This window comes from Tiliqua scincoides, chromosome 2, assembly GCF_035046505.1.
Source record: "Tiliqua scincoides isolate rTilSci1 chromosome 2, rTilSci1.hap2, whole genome shotgun sequence".
Lineage (NCBI taxonomy): Eukaryota > Metazoa > Chordata > Lepidosauria > Squamata > Scincidae > Tiliqua > Tiliqua scincoides.
In genome coordinates, this window is record NC_089822.1 from 259,005,137 (window position 1) to 259,012,907 (window position 7,771).

Consider the following 7,771-nt stretch of genomic DNA (forward strand, 5'->3'; position numbering starts at 1 on the left):
TAAACTGGGTTATTAGGAAACAGGAACCTGAGCTCACTGGAGGAGGCTGCCTGTGGGAGGGGCTGAGCTCTCAAGGGAAAAGAAGCCTGAAATGGAGGACATTTTGGAGGACAAGAAGCTGAGAAAGAGGACATGTCTGGACGAATGCACAGTCTGTCAGGGGGAGAGGCTCAGGTGGGCTTCAGCAGACACAAAAAAGAAGGGGAGGAGGCTCTCTTTGCCAAAAGAGGCTCTTGAGTGAGTGTAGAGATGGACACCTGTATCAGCATCAGAAAAGGCCACCTGCCGCTCAGCACAGTTCAGAGTCACTCGGATCCTCTTGAGCTCCTGGCTCAGGGACAGAGGAGGGTAACTGGGGGCATTAAAAACTCTGTACTGACCTCCCCACTTCCCCACAGCCCAGATCCCTTCCTAAGGACTGAAGGCAAAATCGCCCTTTCTCCTCACAGACTTTCTTGCCACCCCCACACCCCAATATCCCTCACTCCCCACAGTGACCTCCCAGAAGTGTCTGCCTGCTGTGAAGCCCTCACGGCCCAGCACAAAAACAAGTCTGTCAAATCTCTCAGGATTGTCGGGCAGAGCTTGACGTCCCCATTGAACACTTTTGCAGTCCTCAGACAGGATGAGTTCGGGATGAGCCATGTCTGGATCCAGAGTCACATTCGCTGTAGGGTAAGAGGAGAGAAAAAGGGAGGAGAATCAGGAGACTCATCCGGAGCCACAGGAACAGGAAGGGCTGTGGGGTGGTTACCAGGCCTGCCCCCCACGATAAGGCACGGGGCAGAGGTGGGAGATTGGCTGCCTGGGCTGTTGCTGAGCAGGGGACGAGGAGCAGACTGAGGGGACCATGACTTACCCCTCAGTCGCTCCTCGGGGCTTCGCCCTGCCCGCCCTCCCTGTCTTCATCCTGAGACTAGCTGGTTGCCCTTTTGGAGACCGGGTAGGAGTTTTTTGCCACCAGCCAGGAGGCTGGAGGTTTGTTGCACACCCCAGGATGTGGTGGGCAAGGCGGTTAACTAGGACTGGCTAGGCATGGTTACTTTCTCCTACATTTGAACCCGCACGGCATGGAGCTTTGAGTTAGGTCCTGCTGCAGTTTTTCCCATGTTTCTGTATTTTTAATAAAGTGACCCAAGTTTAATCCCAGCTTCTGTCTCACATCTTCTTTGTTGGGGGGGGGGAGGTGTAAATAACATCCACTGGTTCTTCCGCATCCACATGCAAGTTAACCTTTTCAAAGAATTCTAAAAGGTTAGTAAGGCAAGACTTACCCTTGCTGAAGCCAGGCTGATTCTCCCTCTCCAAGGCTTGTTTATCTATGGCTGCAATCCTATCCTGCTCTGAAACAGGCAAGCCAAGAGGCTTGCACTGTATCCAGCACAGGATAGGGGCCTAAAGTAGCTCAGCCAGAGGTAAGGGGAAACTTTTCCCCTTACCTCTGGGTAAGGCACCCCGGCCCCAATGAGTCTCCTCGGATTTGCGCCCCTCTCTGAGGTGGCACAAATCTGAGGACAGTGGAGAGGCTTGAAGCCACTCCAAGCTCCCTGGGAACGGGGGTTGGGATCCGGCATAACCACTGGAACCCAGCCCCAAATCCCGCTATCCACCTATCTGTCCCCAGGGCCACCTACCACCCTGTCGTACACTTGGTCTCACACTCCCAGGGTTTTGGGTGCTCAGAGTTGTTGGTTCTGAACCCTAGAGCCCTCAAAGATCCCTATTCGGTAGTACTGCCACCACCCTGTAAGAGCCAGTGCCTCAGTCCAGGGAAACTGAGACCCTGTAGGCTTAACTATATCCTTTGTAGGCACTGAGCACTTTCTTTACTTAAAGTCTCAGTCCTCAAGTTACTAGCCCACAATGAGGATTTTTGGTAGCTTGCTGAACGGCTAGGCAGTATTCTGAACCTTTGTCCCCAACAGACAATGAACCAACATGGTAAAAGGGTTTTTACTTTATTAAGTACATAGGGTTACAAAAAGTTACAAAAGGCAGCAAATGCTAGAGGCATAAAAACTTCTAGGAAACATATCAGCATAAAACCCTCAAAGCTAACTGGTCAATCTCTAACCCTCACCTGGGTCAGCTTCTTTTGTAGATCCTCAGGCCAGTTACCTATGGCCACATGGTCCTGGCAGGGCAGGATGTGCACCCACCACCTCTCTCACCAAGAGAAAAAGACCAAAAGACCAAAAGCCCTGTCCTCCAGAAGTGGGGCTGGAAGCTTGCCCTTTCAGCTCTTCCCTCCCCCCTGGAGATCTACAGCTGCATTCCATCCTTGATGGGCATCTTTCTGGCTGCCTAGGTGCTACATAATCACCTTCAATTGAGTTGTAAATTCCTAGCAGCTAGGAAATGCAAGCCACTTCGGTGTTACTGTTTTAGCTTGGTTCAGGCTTTGCAATGCTACTAGGTCTAAACTGTACATATTCATGATACACCCGCACTGGAACGCCTCCCATCTGCCTCCTCCCCACCCACCCCAGAGTCTTGCATCAGCCCAGCTTGGCCAACACAGGTTTTGGAGCCTCCAACTGTGCAGAGGCTTATACCAGTCTCCACATCTCCACACACAGGCCTTGCAGACTCCCGAGGAGGCGCAAATGTGCTTTATGGCACATTTGTGATCTTCCTGGGACTTGTGCCAGCCCAACGTGCAGTCAGGATTGTGGTGCACATATTTTAAGATTTTATCATTGATTTGGCTTTCTGTGGTCTTGCCTGGAACAGATGTTACCATGACCCACCTGTAGCTTCCCAGATCCCCTCTGCTTTCTTTTGAAAGATTGGTGTGACATGAGCTGTCCTCTGGCACAGTGGCCCTTTTAACAAACAAGCTGCACATTTTTCTTGAAAGGTCTGCAAATTCTTTTGTTTCTCTAGAGTCGATGCCACCTGGTCTGGTGAGTTACTGATCTTTAATTTGAAAAGCGTCTGAAACGTCTTGTCTTCTAACCTCTACCTGACTTACAGCCCAATCCAAAGCTTCCCTGTCACCCACAACAGCCACAGCTGTATCCAGTGCATCCAGGGAAGCAGCCAGAGGTCTCCTGGGGGTAAGGAAACAAACTTTCCCTCACTGCATATTGAGCAACGGCAGCCCAATGGGTCTCCCTGGATCTGTGCCCATGCTATTGAGGGGACCATTCGGGCAGCAGTGTCTGCCCACCGTCATGTGTGTGGGTGGGAGAAATTGGTCCAACTGACTTGAAGCCAGCCCTGCCTCAAGGAATGACTGACTGCTGGAGCAAAGTCTTGCATGCTGGATGATCAGAAGGGGAGAGAGGAAGAGGAAGAGGAAGCTAATAAGGAACACAGGTGAAGTGGACAAAGCCAAGGTCTGAGACAGGGAGCCTCTGAGTCACCTGCTTCCAGGACAATACGCTGCCCTCAGTGTCCTGCAAGTGGCATTACACCCATTTCCCAACAAGGTTTTTTGTTTTATACTCACTGAAGATTGTTGAGCCCATTTTCTAGAAATTTCTCCCACCCACACCCCCCCATATTTTTCAGAACAAACACCATGGCAAGTCCTGTCAAAACCTGCCCAATATATGCATCCTTGCACATCATTCTTGATTACCTGGGAACTGCTCCATGACACCCTCCAGAAGGGGTTTTATATCAAAGAATCCCCCGATTCTGCAGGTCAGCTCAGGAGGAAAAGCCACAGGATTCCCAAATGCTTCTTTCTTCTCATACCTAATGTGGAGGAGGAAAATATCTACTCTAAAAATCCATCCAATGGGAATGCCTGACTGGAGTAAAAGGACGGCATGGAGGAAAAGAGCAGAAAGCTTGGAGGCAAAGGTAGTGGGCAGACGGGGGGGAGTGTTCAGGGGAGGAGGCTTCTCTGACTATGGCAGTGTACATGGATATAAAATACAGCAGGAACAGAAGCACCTGTGTAGCTCAGAGAAGGGGGCAGAGTCTGGCTGTGCAAATGGAATGTTGTAAAGACAGGTCCTGAGTGGAGCACTGGAGGGTGGGGAGTCCTGCATTCTCCCCCCAAGAGCCACGAGAGAGCCACGTCCTTCACAGACCATTCCCAGCATCAGGTGACAAGGAGGGAAATCAGTGGGATCCACGTACCTCTGCAAGGTCCTTCTAACATCCTGAGGGGAAAAGAGAAGAAAAATAGCTCAGAGCCTGTCCTGGCAAGTAGGCCTTTTCACACCCTGCACAGAGATGCTCTCTGGTTCTCCAGTATCCAGCTGGCAGTGATCCGTCTTGCACGCTCCACTCAAGACTGAGGGTGCAGCTCCACAGAATAATCACATGCTGGGTAAAGAAATATTTTCTTTTGCTTGTGCTTGTTCTGATCCATCAGTTCTGTGTCACACCTCCTGATCTATTATCAGACCCAAATGACAGCCCCAACCTCTGTCCACAGCCTGGATCCCAATCACTGTAAAATAGAAGGGGAGGCAGAGGCATACCTGAAGGGGGGCAAAGGGATCAAATGCTCCAGGCACCAGGTTTGGGGGGTGGCGCTGTGCTGCAATTCCCTACCCCTGCATCACCCCCCCAGCACTCAGTTGGCCAGCAATAGTATCAGTGATTTGATCCGAGGGCAACCTCCAGAGGCATTCTGAAGGCTGGGGAAGCTGTGGATGGCCTTCTAAGTGTCAAAAATAGTCATTTAAGGGAAAGCTGCAGGTGGCCTATCTGGATCTTAAAACACTTTCAGGGGGAGGCAGTGGGTGTAGGGGATGGCACCTCCCCAGGGGGGGTGGCACCCCAGAAAGTGTGGCCTCAGCTGCCACAGTGGCTATGGACACCACTGAGGAGAGGGCTATGCTGGACCTTCCCTTGGTGTTGTTGAAACTAAATTGCTCTGGTCCATGCTTCCTATTCACGCATATCTTCCTCAGAGGGAAACTGAGGCATGGCCAGGCAGCGACTGCCCTCCATTATTAGACTTCCAGCAAATGCATTCTAGATGCCCTGTGACTCTCCCTGCACAGCCACCACACAGTTGGCCACGAGATTGCACTGGACCACCACAGAAACCCATGAGTGGGGTATGAGGGTAGCAGGACAGAACTGGGCAGAATTGGGGGGTGGGGAGATCAGTGGTCAGGAAGGAAACATGAGAACAGGTTCCAGGATCTTGGGGACATTCAGACTACAGTGAAATAAAATAAACTTCCTTATTTCTCTTGGGTGCTCCAGTACATTAGAGAGGTCTTTGTCAGCAACACACACTGAGTCCCTTCATTCTTGTGTAGGCCAAGGAAGCACAGAGCAGTTTCTTTCCTTCCCTGGTGAAGAACCTGGGCAGTCTCTACCACCCTCTCACCTGCAGGAGTTCACTTGCTGGCTGCTGGCATTTCTCCTCCATGTGCCGGATGAGACCTTCAAGAGAGGACAATTCCTCCACCAGTCTGGCCATGTGCTCCTCTCTTCTGGTTGCAATTTTCTTCTCCAGCTCATCCAACTGCGAGAGGAGAAATGTCCTTTGATCTTCCAGAAACTGCTGTAGTTGCTGGAAAACAGCCACTGTCCTTGTCTTCTTTTCTTCTATTTGGCCCTAAAACAAGCAGATGGAAAGACGAGAAAAGGAGAGAAATGTCAGGAATGTTGTCAGCCTTTGCAGGGAGGTTGTGGGAAATGTCTACTCAGAAACATGGCAGGAAGAGACTCTGGAGGAGACGGAGGCAGGCAGATCTTCCAGGGTCTCCTTCATCACCACACTACTGTCATACAACAGGCGAGTGAGCTGGTTCTCCTAATGTGAAAATATATACCTACTGGGAGTCATTAGAGCACCATCCCTGCAAGGAAGGGCACTTTTGACTTTTTGCAGAGATGAAATCAGCTGTGAGCAGCGGAAAACAGACACGACTCCACCTTTAAGAATGGCCTTTAATGAACATGACTGGGGAGTTCTGGCCATGCTGACTCTTCTGTCTTTTTGATGACAGTTTTACAGATATGTGTTTTAGTAGCTGTTCACTTCCAATTCAAGAGGGAGACTTACAAGCAGGTCTTGGCTTTCCTTTTCTGTTCCTGCTTTGCTTGCCAGAATTCTCTCTCTCTCCTTCCTCAGATCTTGCAGACGGATACACAACTGGTCCTGAAGCAAAGAGAAAAGTTTCTGTTTGAATTCTTTTTTTGGGGAGGGGGGCAGTGGAATGGGGTTTACTATCTAAAGCTGCATTAGGACTCTCCATAGGAATGAGAAAGTAGTTGAGGTATCTGCTTGCTCCTTGCATTTCAGAGCCTTCTAGACAGGTCTCTTGACTTGGGATCCAACAGTGGTATCTTGCATGAGTAGAAGGAGATTGCAGCTGAAGTTCATTGAGTTTGTGTTTAGCCCTTCCTGAGATGGAGAAGGATGCCCTTCAACCTCCCTTTGTGCCCATCCCTGACATCAGGAGCACACCTTCTAGTGATATGTCATCTCCTGCAGCAGGCAAACCCTTTTAATGTTGCAGAGCTCAAGGCTTTCCCTCAATGGTTTCTCCCCAACCAAGTTGCATGTTACACCCATCACTGGCCCTTGACAATTGTATTCACTCACCTTGCATTCCTTGGCAGCCTCTTCCAAAAGCAGGACTGTATGTGATCGATGTTCTGGGGATCTCTCACAAATCAGACAGACCAACTCCTGATCTTCTTTGCAGAACAGGTGGAGTTTTTCCTTGTGTCTCAAACATAAATGCTCTTTTCCCTGTTTGAGTGACAGACATTTAATTTTTTCTACTACATTTGCCAGTTGCCAGTTTGGTCGGAAATTCCCTTTCTTGATTCTGGCTTTGCAGATGGGACACTCCACATCCCCCAGATCTTCCCACTTCTCACAGTAGGTGGTGATGCAGCCCCTGCAGAAGTTGTGGCCACAGTCCAGCGTCACCAGGTCTGTCAGGTACTCCATGCAGATGGGACACTTGAGTTCCTCCTCTACCTCCATGGTTGGTGAGGCTGAGGCCATGGCTGATGAAGACTCCAGGGATGAATTCAAGCAGCTTCTGAGACCTGTACAGGGACAGCAGGTGGGTGTGGGTGAGCAACAGAAGCAATACCATATGGGGAATTTCACAGGCTGTACATTGCAGAAGATCTGTGAATTTTCCACTGTGGTGCCCAGTTTGTGGGACTAATAACTAGAGGTGTTAGTTTTTGTTGATAACGACATAAATGCACAAAGCACCACATTTTGGTCCTTAAGACATTCAAATAAAAAGAGAAAACACCTTATTTTAGTGTTTAAGATATTTTCCAAAAATAAAGAGATATTAGTTTTCCAGTTAGAAATAATCCCATGGCCATATCTGCTGACACTATATCACTTACTGAGTACACTTTTAAGGCATCTAAAAATAATAAATTGAGAACTTGGTATGAGAATGTGGAATAAAACCATATAATCGCTTTCTGGGACAAAACAAAGGAAGTTCTTTGTTGATGCCATCCTGCTAAATAAAGACAGAAGTCTCGCTTGTCTGTAAGAAGCACAGTAAGGACACCATAAAACTGAATCCTGCCTGCTGGGAGAAAGGCAGAAAGGGAGGCTGGTGCCTTGGGACTCTGGGTCTGACCCCGCGGGATCATCCGCCCCACTTTGATCCTCAGAATAGCCCCATGAGGTCCAAGCCGAAACAAAGGGTCAGCCAGGGAGCTTCATGTGCGACTGGGGATGGGAACCTCGACTCCAGCACTCGATCCTCTGTACCGGTTTCTTAACCAGTGGCACACATACCAGTGGTGGTGCTTGAGGTGGTGACAAGTGGAATGCACGGAATCCCCAGACACAACAACAACA

At 49.6% G+C, this 7,771-nt stretch overlaps 1 pseudogene; it reads right to left on the reverse strand.

The window, feature by feature from the left end:
• LOC136639110 (tripartite motif-containing protein 10-like) lies at positions 1 to 6,940 on the reverse strand (annotated as a pseudogene).
• Between the last annotated feature and the right edge of the window lie 831 nt (positions 6,941 to 7,771).